This window comes from Pinus tabuliformis, chromosome 4_2, assembly GCF_031772625.1.
Source record: "Pinus tabuliformis cultivar Carrire ecotype Pingquan chromosome 4_2, CPIR1, whole genome shotgun sequence".
NCBI lineage: Eukaryota > Viridiplantae > Streptophyta > Pinopsida > Pinales > Pinaceae > Pinus > Pinus tabuliformis.
Window position 1 is genome coordinate 33,777,342 of NC_142304.1, and position 12,242 is coordinate 33,789,583.

Below are 12,242 nucleotides of genomic sequence, written 5' to 3' on the forward strand. Positions count from 1 at the left end.
TTAATATCAAGAATAGCAAAGAGGATTACAACCAATTGTTCTGACCCAGCGTCATCTTCTCAGCAAGAAATCCCTTCTTCACCTCATCAAAAGCTTAGATCACCCAACACTATGATGTTATACCAAGAAACCAGCAGCACTTCCTTACAAGATACAAAATTCCAGCCTCTAGATCTCTGGGATGAGGGATCCATATATAGATGATTACAGGGAGGTGAGTCAGCTTCTGAGATTTGATTAGTGTCCTCTCTCTGATAGTTATTGATTCCACTTGGAGATTGATGATCTCTTACTCATCCCTGGGCGAATGCAGAGAGGCAAGTGTCACAGGAGAAGTTTCTGGAAGATTCCATGATCATCCACCTCGCAAATTGACTCTGCCATTTGTCCACTCTTGCCCATCGCACCCCATAGAAGGGCTTTTCAGTATGCATTGCACCTCTCGTGTGCATTTAGGTGGGATGCAGTGCACTTTGACCATAGAGCAAGTGAGATGGTCCAGTTTTGACCATTTCTGAGTAATTTTTCATGCAGAACTTCTGGGAGATGATGTAATCAGCTGACCTTGTTCTTTTAGGGGCCAGAACAACACTTTTAGGGACTTAGGAGACCTTGGTTTATGGACATGTTTGATTGGGGTTGCAGTGCCCAAAAATGTCAATAACAGTTGCCCCCTAAAGCATGAGGTCGTTAATCTTTTGATGTCGGGTGAAATGCTTTATCGTGAGGATCCAAATTTTTTTCGAGCTGGAAGGCGACCTGTAATAAGATACAATACAATACATTATCTTCATAATATTTTCATGATCTAGCTGAGGCGGGCATTCCCATGCTCAGCTTTATAAATTCATTTTCACAATCGTCTGAGTGCAGACTGATGATTCTGGTAGAGCCATCATCCCTTAGATTGGATGATTATTTGTGCAGCAATGATGTATATTTGATGTCTTTATTTTCTTGAATATATATCGCAGCCTGGATGGATGAAACTAGATCCGGGGTCTTCAATCTCGTTCGATATTCACTCAAAGTACAATTCGATCCATGTGAGAGATGTTCTGGAGTCGAACATGGAAAGACATCGCCTGATTACCAGCCAATGATGTAAGCTATTAACAGGCGCGAGAGGAATCACCGATAATGATGATGACCCTCAAGGTACTACAGTACAATTCAAGTTGTGTGAATAAGAGACTTGGCGTCGAACACCACGCAAAATATTTCGGTCGAAGGCCATTGATGTAAACCGGTCGCCGGAAGTGAGAAACTTGCCATTGAGGCATGCAAGCTTCAAAGTACTGAAAGGGTTGTCCCTAAGTTGACTTCTTGTATAATGAGCTGATGTCGAAAAGAAGCGACCCGCCATAGGAGGGCCTTAATGAATCCCACATCTATGGCACGGAACGGAGTAAATGATTTTGGAGGTGAAAATGGTCTGATGATATAGGGTTCAGGGTGGCGGTCATGAAAGAATGGAGCGTGAATGTATTGCAGTGGATGAGACACAGGTGAATTCTCTGGGCAAATTCTCTTGAACATACCAGTGACATTGACATGATGGATTGGTAGCGTTAACCCCAAATATGGATGGTGTGATGGACCAATGGTGATATGACCAGTGAATGGAACAACCCAACCCGACTCGGATGCAGAGTGAAAGTGTCATGTTCAAGAGCGACTTACTACCAATAAAGTTTCTTCAAGTTTTCTTCCCAATTTTTCCCCAGTCATTGCTGACCAGTACCTCTTTATTTTTGTCAAGCTTGAGGAGGATAACATATGCTTGTTCTATAATTTTCCCTTCGGGCAAACCCATCGCTATGTTTTAACGAGCCTAGTGATAGTGAAACTCGTTCTTGTCTGTATGGACAAGTTTGTCGCTATTCGGTTTTAACGAGTTTAACGACAAAGATAACTCGGTCCTTTTCAATTTTAGAGAGTCTGAAAAGGGACGTAAAGAAAACTCCAACAATCCTTTTTCGTCATATAATCCCTTAAGTCCGAAAAAGTATAAAATAATACAAAAGGGATGAATTTTCGGTAATTTTACTGAGCTGAACAAAACAAGCGCTCGATATTTTTGTGTAATAATCCCTCAAGTCCAAAAAGGTTAAAATCTAAAGGATGGATAACACTTCCAGTCATTTTAATGAGCTGAAGAGGCCAATTACTCGACAATATTTTCATATTTTACGAGTCAGATGAAAAGAGCTTAAAGGAGACTCGTTTTTGAGGAACGAGTGATAAATTCGGGTAGCAGCTAATTCCAGGTAAGGTTTGGAATTTTCCAATCATGGCAGTGTCACAAGGATGGCTAACAGGATCACTCTTCACAGCTGTTCCTCAAAAAGGGTAAACAATCAAATGGAGGCGAATGATCGACCAATACAGAGTGGAGGTGATGATGAGAACACGACCAAGGCTTCAAAGGCTGATGATAATGCATTCACGATGGTTATTTACCGGAAATTGGTTCATTTTTTATTGAATGAGCTTAAACTCTGGGGAAAACATTTGCTCACTGCTTATGTTTAATTTCTAACGAGCTTGAACTCCACATAAAAACTGGTCAATCCAGTAGTATAATAAGGATGTCTCATCTAATATGGCATTTTGACAAAGCTTTGCCCCGCATCCTTTCTTTATGCAAGTTAGGAAACGGCCAATCCTACGAGTTTAAAGGGTTAGAGGACCTACAAATTTAAAAAATAAATGGTTGCTCTTCGCTTGCATGCCAAAAGGTTTGCATGCCCCTAGGTATAGTGAAAAATTTCTAGGTTACCAAAGATTGTTCTATCCGCACTGCAGACAAAACACTTCCTCGGCGATGTCTACCGAAATAGACAAAGGTGAGTGGCGCAACTTGCCTCCACTCACATAACTTTGACGGAGGAATCTTATTCCGGTCTAATCTCATAAACCAGTCATATATCCTTCGCGGAAACCTACCCTATACCCAAGGTTTTTCTGCCGAAACAGACCAGGGTGCATGCCCCCTGGGTTTCAGTCATGTCCTCTCGAATCACTCGTGCTCATCAGGTGGATGGAATGGGGATTGATGAGACATTCCTTGCGTGAAAAGACCATTCAGGGATGGTATTTGACTATTTTCTATGTGTGAACCGGGGAATGAAAGCTGGTCTACGAGCTTGACAACTCTTCCTTCATGCGGAAAACACATTACTCTAAAGAGTGAGGAGACAATGGCTCCCATGCAATGAATATAGTCGCGTCCAAGGAGTAGATTATAATCCAGGGGCCCTTGGACTACCATTACGTTCATGTGAATGGTTTTCATTCTCAATGTTATTGGCACATTGGGAAGGATCCCTAACGGTCGACTAGTTCCTTTATCAAAGCCCGTTAGATTTCTCATTTCAGGCAAAAGCGGTGGCAAACCAAGCGCTTTCCAAGAAGTTGAGGAAATGATACTCACAGAAGCCCCTTCATCTATGATGGTACCGGCCATGACCATTCGGTATATCTGAGTAATGATTCGAAATGGTACACTAGCCGGTAAACGGGGTCTGCCTAGTAGATTCCAATCGAAGGAAACAACTAGGTTGCTTGGAGGTGGGATCGAATAGATGACCATATATGACTCTAACGAACTTCCTTCCTGCAGTAAAGGAACGGGTAGACTGCCCCCATGTTCATCGGAGTCTGTGTTTACGAAGAGAATCTGAATGGTGTCGCTCTTGTTCTCTTCGGTGACTGTATCATCTGAAGATGGACCCTCTAAAGGCAAGACCGGGTCAACTGCCGCCTCGACCTTTTGACTTTCGTCTGGTGTGGATTCAAATGGTTTATCTTCAATGATAGACGCTTCGACCGACCACAATGGCGTGTCAGTCGGATTTTCAACTAGTGATGGACTTGGCAAGAGTTTCTTATATCTAGGAGGAAGCCGTAACGGTGAAACCGGACGGTCGTCCAAAACTCTTTTAGCCTCATCTAGGAAGGGACAACGGTGGATGGCGTGATCGCCTTCACACAGTTTACAAGGGAATTTACTTTTCCTTTTTTGTCCCGACATTTCGCTTTCACTAGTTGACGATGTACTTTCAACATGATCATCAGAGGTTGTTGACACCGGATTGTGCAAATGAGGAGACCAGTCCCTTAAGATCCGAGGGATGTAAGGACAATCTCGATGATAGTGATCTCCTTTGCAAATGACACATGGAGATTTAGGCTTTGACAGCGCAGTGTGTGGATTTTCACTAGATGATGCCTGGTTGCCCCCTGTCGTCTTCGCCTCCTTCTTGTTCTTCTCTTTCTTCTTCTTAGTTACTTGAATTTTGGCTTCACCAGCTTCATCAAGCGAAAAGGAAGGAGGAGAGGGATAATCGGACAAAGTAGAAGGTTGGGGGGTAGCTTTGGTATCATCTAGTTGCTTACTTGATTGCTCAGGAATCACGGTGTTCTGAACGACAGAGGTCGAGAAGAGCCATACGGGCAGGCCGATTGTCAATCCTGGAAGCGACAATGTGGCCATATGGGGTGCACCAACATCTCCCCAAGAGGAGAAAGGACTAGGATTTCCTCCAAGGGGAAATCCTTGGTTGGTGGACTCCATTTTCCTCAACCTAAGACCAATGTAGGAAAGGTGATGTTTATTCTGATTAAATAAATTTTAGATGCTTTGACACAACTTGTTTTTTCAATTTTGAAGAGTCGAGAAAAAACAAAAGATGACTCTAGTCGCCTTCGATTTTTAATGAGCTTGAAGTGATAAGTGCTCAGATGGACCTTTTCCTTTAAGGAGTCTGAAAAGGAACAAAAGAGACTACTCTGGAAATCTAGACAGAGGGATTACCAAACCAATCGCAAAACTGCAGAATACTTTTTACTGTACGACAGTCAATCTTCCTGAATGCTGTGTTCAGTGCTTTGCGATCGATAGGGCGACAGACACGGCTTCCTATGGGTAAAGGATATAGCCTATTGTGGTCACCCAATATATACTCGACAGTACGTGGGAGCACAAGTCTGTACTGGCACTTCTTGTCTCAAAGTGGAGGAATCACCCAACCATCAATGAAAATAACAGTTACCAGGCTTTACGATGCCAGAATACGTCTCTAGCCTAGACTTCCAAATGTTGTGCGTTAGGTTCCAAAGCATTTTTAGATTTATTAAATTTATTTTATATTTGATCTTGTTTAAGAAATTTTCCTTTCAGGTTCACCGCCTGATGTAGATATACAATTCCTAAAATGAAATTTAAGATGATAAATATTCGTTTAATCTTCTTTTTGCAATGAAAATACTAGCTACTAAAGAAAGAGAGATGATATTCTTTCAACATAGAGCAGAGACCACACACTATATGCACTATCCTAAATCAAACCAACAAACAGTCTAAATGCAAATGCACATGCATGTATTTGTTTTCAGCCTTCTTAATGTATAAATGATAAAAAGAAATCTAAGCGCAAATCTGAATTATTTTTCAAAGCGACATTACTAACAAGCTTCTTTTCAAGACAAAATCAAGACAATGATGACACTTTGCGATTTGGAATTGAAAAATTTCTTTTGACACTTGAAAAACTACTAATTCAAATCAAATACAAGAGTAACAGTGTAATCGACTATCAAGAACAATTAGATTCTCTTCTATGACTGAAAACGACACTTGCGACACTTCCAAATCAAGAAACGACAGTTCAACTACGCTACTTCTTTGTAAAAGAGAACTGAAAATGGCTCAAAATACATAAAAACATTTACAATTCTTTGCACAATGGAGGCGGAATAATGGCAAGGAAGGGGGTTTCCAACAGAGGTATACTGACTACAGACTGCAAAACTCCTGAATAGAGCTGAAAAGAGTGAAGAAAAACCAAAGTCTGGAGGCAAAATTAGCCTTCTCTGATCAGCGCACCTGTTACACAAGGATTCCAGTGTGCATCCCACCTACAACACACGGGAAGTGCGATGCATACTGATATCCTTGAAGAGAGGGTGCGATGGTACAGTGTGAGACTTTTGATCCAGTTCTTGATCATAGTTTGTAGCACCGTTCAGGGATTTAGGTCGAGCAAGTGATAATCAGTAAATAAATCACAAGGGTATATCTAAGGAGGTTACTAGAGCCACCACAAGGGCAATTAGAGAGTTTGTAAATCGATTGTTCAGTTTATAAACAAAACCCGGAGATAGATTGAAGCAGCATTGATCTACTTTGCACTTGCATAGCAAATGCAGTTTGAAGGCTAGCTGGCTTGACTTCAGGCTCCGTCTGTAAGTTTATAAAGCAAACAAATATAGATGAACAAACAATCTAATCGTTCCCCAGCAGAGTCGCCATTGCTTTTGCCTGAAATGATAAATCTAACGAGCTTTGATAAAGGAACCAGTCGACCGTTAGGAATCCTTCCCAATGTGCCGATAACATTGAGAAGGAAAACCGTTCACATGAATGTAATGGTAGTCCAAGGACCTCTGGATTATAATCTACTCCTTGGATGCAACTATATTCATTGCATGGGAGCCATTGTCTCCTCACTCTTTAGAGTAATGTGTTTTCCGCATGAAGGAAGAGTGGTCAAGCTCGTAGACCAGCTTTCATTCCCCATTTCACACATAGAAAATAGTCAAATACCATCCCTGAATGGTCTTTTCACTCAAGGAATGTCTCATCAATCCCCAGTCCATCCACCTCATGAGCGCGAGTGATTCGAGAGGACATGACTGAAACCCAAGGGGCATGCACCCTGGTCTGTTTCGGCAGAAAAACCTTGGGTATAGGGTAGGTTTCCGCGAAGGATATATGATTGGTTTATGAGATTAGACCGGAATAATATTCCTCCTTCAAAGTTATGTGAGTGGAGGCAAGTTGCGCCACTCACCTTTGTCTATTTCGGTAGACATCGCCGAGGAAGTGTTTTGTCTGCAGTGCGGATACCTAGAAATTTTTCGCTATACCTGGGGGCATGCAAATCTTTTGGCATGCAAGCGAAGAGCGACCATTTATTTTTTAAATTTGTAGGTCCTCTAACCCTTTAAACTCGTAGGATTGGTCATTTCCTAACTTGCATAAAGAAAGGATGCGGGGGAAAGATTTGTAAAAATGCCATCTTAGATGAGACATCCTTATTATACGACTAGATCAAGCAGTTTTTATGTGGAGTTCAAGCTCGTTAAAAATTAAACATAAGCAGTGAGTAAATGTTTTCCCCAGAGTTTAAGCTCATGAATGCATTATCATCAGCCTTTGAAGCCTTGGTCATGTTCTCATCATCACCTCCACTCTGTATTGGCCGATCATTCACCTCCATTTGATTGTTTACCCTTTTTGAGGAACAACTGCGAAGAGTGATCTTGTTAGCCATCCTTGTGACACTGCCATGATTGGAAAATTCCAAACCTTACCTGGAATTAGCTGCTACTCGAATTTATCACTCGTTCCTCGAAAAACGAGTCTCCTTTAAGCTCTTTTCATCTGACTCGTAAAATATGAAAAGATTGCCGAGTAATTGGCCTCTCCAGCTCGTTAAAGTGATCGGAAGTGCTATCCCTCCTTTAGATTTTAATCTTTTTGGACCTGAGGGATTATTACACAAAAAGATCGAGCGCTTGTTTTGTTCGGCTCGTTAAAATTACCGAAAATTCATCCCTTTTGTATTATTTTATACTTTTTCGGACTTAAGGGATTATATGATGAAAAAGGATTGTTGGAGTTTTCTTTACGTCCCTTTTCAGACTCTCTAAAATTGAAAAGGACCGAGTTATCTTTGTCGTTAAACTCGTTAAAACCGAATAGCGACAAACTTGTCCATACAGACAAGAACGAGTTTCACTATCGCTAGGCTCGTTAAAACATAGCGATGGGTTTGCCCGAAGGGAAAATTATAGAACAAGCATATGTTATCCTCCTCAAGCTTGACAAAAGTAAAGAGGTACTGGTCAGCAATGACTGGGGAAAAATTGGGAAGAAAACTTGAAGAAACTTTATTGGTAGCAAGTTGCTCTTGAACATGACACTTTCACTCTGCATCCGAGTCGGGTTGGGTTGTTCCGTTCACTGGTCATATCACCATTGGTCCATCACACCATCCATATTTGGGGTTAACGCTACCAATCCATCATGTCAGTGTCGCCGTATGTTCAAGAGAAGTCGCCCAGAGAATTCACCTGTGTCTCATCCACTGCAATACATTCACGCTCCATTCTTTCATGACTGCCACCCTGAACCCTATATCATCAGACTGTTTTCACCTCCAAAGTCATTTACTCTGTTCCGTACCGTAGCTGTGGGATTCATTAAGGCCCTCCTACAGCGGGTCACTTCTTTTCGACATCAGCTCATTATCCAAGAAGTCGACTTAGGGACAACCCTTTCAGTACTTTGAAGCTTGCATGCCTCAATGGAAAGTTTCTCACTTTCGACGACAGGTTTACATCAATGGCCTTCGACCGAAATATTTTGCGTGGTGTTCGACGCCAAGTCCCTTATTCACACCACGTGAATTGTACTGTAGTACCTTGAGGGTCATCATCATTATCGGTGATTCCTCTCGCGCCTGTTAACAACTTACATCATTGGCTGGTAATCAAGCGATGTCTTTCCATGTTCGAATCCAGAACATCTCTCACATGGATCGACTTGTACTTTGAGTGAATATTGAACGAGATTGAAGACCCCGGATCTAGTTTCATCCATCCGGGTTGTGATATATATTCAGGAAAATAAAGACATGAAATGTACATCATTGCTGCACAGATAATCATCCAATCTAAGGGATGATGGCTCTACTAGAATCATCAGTCTGCACTCAGACGATTGTGAAAATGAATTTATAAAGCTGAGCATGGGAATGCTCGCCTCAGCTAGATCATGAAAATATTATGAAGATAATGTATTGTATTGTATCTTATTACAGGTCGCCTTCCAGCTCGAAAAAACTTCAGATCCTCATGATAAAGCATTTCACCCGACATCAAAAGATTAACGACCTCATGCTTTAGGGGGAAACTGTTATAGACATTTTTGGGAACTGAAACCCCAATCAAACATGTCCATAAACCAAGGGCTCCTAAGTCCCTAAAGGTGTTGTTCCGACCCCTAAAAGAACAAGGTCAGCTGATTACATCATCTCCCAGAAGTTCTCCATGAAAAACTACTCAGAACTGGTCAAAACTGGACAATTTCACCTGCTCCATGGTCAAAGTGTGCTGCATCCCACCTAAATGCACACAGGAGGTCTGATGCATACTGAAAAGCCTTTCTATAGGGTGCGATGGGTGAGAGTGGACAAATTGCAGAGTCAATTTGCGAGGTGGATGATCATGGAATCTTCCAGAAACTTCTCCTGTGACACTTGCCTCTCTGCATTCGCCCAGGGATGAGTAAGAGATCATCAATCTCCAAGTGGAATCAAGAACTATCAGAGAGAGGACACTAATCAAATCTCAGAAGCTAACTCACCTCCCTGTAATCATCTATATATAGATCCCTCATCCTAGAGATCCAGAGGCTGGAATTTTGTATCTTGTAAGGAAGTGCTACTGGTTTCTTGGTGTAACATCATAGTGTTGGGTGATCTAAGCTTTTGATGAGGTGAAGAAGGGCTTTTTTGCTGAGAGGATGACGCTGGGTCAGAACAATTGGTTGTAATCCTCTTTGCTATTCTTGATATTAATAAAGCTATTCAAGTTTTCCTACACATTCTTGTATGATTGATGATATATGCATTTGTGTGGTCAATATATATCTGGTCCTATATTGTTTATGATAGTAGATCTCTCTTATTGGATAGTGTTATGCTGCTTTGATTCCACAAGTGCTCTTTGAAGATGGGTAGACGAGGAAGCGAGTGGCAGAGATCAGTCAGAAGGGAGATGAATCAAGCAAGGAACCAAGCGCAAGATAGAGGTTGGTCTCCTTTGTTCCCCTCTTATCTACTTCTCATAAAGGAAAACGAAAGTAGTTTTAGTTTTTTTGTTTCTAAGATAGCTACCAGTCTCAGTGGGACTAGCAGCTCTACATAGACACTAGATTTCCCGATAACAATTTTGTTGTTTTCCTCCCCACTGAAAAACCTTTTTCACACTTGTCAATGCATGCAAATTAGTTGCTATAGAAGAAAAATTAGCAATGAATTTCCTCCAATATTGGGATGCTCCCAAAATTCTTCTTACCTCAGTAACTATCTTGGGCCTTGGCCAATTCAAAATGACATCAACCTTGGAGGGATCTATTTTCAACTCACCTTCTCCAACAATATGACCCAAGTAAACTAAAGAAGTTTTTCCAAACTCACAATTTGACATCTTTAGATACAACTGTTCTTTCTTTAAGACATCAAGTAATTTTCTTACATGCATGAAATTTTTATCACGAGATTTACTGAAAATTAAGGTGTCGTCTAAGTAGACTATAACAAACTCATCAAGAAATAGTCTCAACACATCATTCATCACACGCATGAAGGTAGCAAGAGTATTACATAAACCAAAAGGCATAACTAGCGATTGAAACAAACCTTGTTTTGTTTTGAATGTTGTCTTCCAAATGTCTCCTTTATCAATTCTAATTTGATGGTAGGCACTCCTTAAATCCTACTTAGTAAAATAATTTTCATCTTTCAATTGATCAAGTAACTCATCTATTATAGGGAGTGGGTAACAGTTCTTTATCATAATCTTATTCAATGTACAGAAGTCCATACACATGCACCATGTTCCACCTTCTTTGGCACCAAAAGAATAGGTGAACCACACGTCGAAGAAGATGGCCCGATGATCCCTTTATCGAACAACTCTTGAATTTGGTTTTTAGTTTCTGCACTTTCCATCATTGACGTCCAGTACATGCCAATGTTAGGAAGAGGACTATCTTGCTACAACTGTATCTCATGTTGGATTCCTCTATTGGGAGGCAATCCTTTTGGTTCCTAAAACATCTCACAATATTGGTTAACAACATCAACCAATTCATATTTCAATCTTGAATCACAACCTTGAAAAGCTTCATTATCAACATCATTCTTGGGTTTGATCATTAGAAGCACAAAATTATTTCTTGAATTCACTAGTATTTTCATCTACCCCGCATTAAAAAGTGAAAGATTTAGTTTCTTGCTATGAGCTCTCACAATGTATTCTACTCCATATTTGAACAAATGGTATTTGTTTTCATGTCTATGGAAGATAGATTTTCTGTTGTAGAGATACGGTCTGCCCAAAACTATACGACATATGTCTAATGTCACAACATCAAGCTCCACTTCATCTATGAAATTTGCAGTAATGGCAAATTTCAGTTTACACTTTCTAGTTACTTGCAATTGCGCATTGTCACACACCCATCCTAATGGATATTTTTTTATGATGTGGAATGGTTTCCAAGTTTAAACTTTTGACAATGTTTTCAGAGATGAGACTGGCTTGAGAACCACTATAAAAAAGAGTATCAATTTTTCTATGTTTTGAGATCACCCTTATGTGAAAAAGTTCTATCCTCTTCTTTTCATTTGGAGTTTCATGGTGTGAATTTGAAGTACTAGTTCTAGCAATGGATTCTTTTCCTTTCACACCCATGGTTGTAATTTTTGTTTCATCACTAGAATCGGATCCCAAATCCTGTTGAGTGGTTGTAGTTGTATTTTGTTTTCCCTTGTTGTTGAATTTCTTTGGTTTCATTTTGGGATGAGGTTTCCAACAATGAGCTTCATTGTGACCGTCTTTGAAACAATGCTTGCATGCTAATTTCTCTCCTTCCTTCTTAATGGATGCATTTTTATTTCCCTTCCCTTTGAAACCCTTTTCTTTTCCTTTACCCTTAAATGGCTTTTTTCTACCCTCTTCTGGAGTGTTTTTCCCTCTTGCCTTAAGATGAGTGGCTTTCACACACACCTCATCTAGATTATTGGATTAAACATAAGGAGAGTATGCCTAAGGTAACTATGTAAACCTCCTATGTACTTTAGCAACATGTCTTGTGATTGCAAATTTACATCTAACATTAGAGACCTTTTCTCTGAATTCCTGGGTGTAATCTTGCACATTTTGACCTTTAAGTTGTCTAAAGTTATGCCAATTCATGATGGCTTTCTACATATAAGTTAGAGGGTAGAATTTTATTTTTATTGCAGCAATGAAATCAGACCAAGAAATTGAGATCTTATCGTGTCTTTTTATCTCTTCTCATGTCTTTGATTCCCACCATACTAGTGCTACACCCTCCAACCTCAAGGAGGCTAATTGAATCTTTATGTCATCCTCTTGAAGGT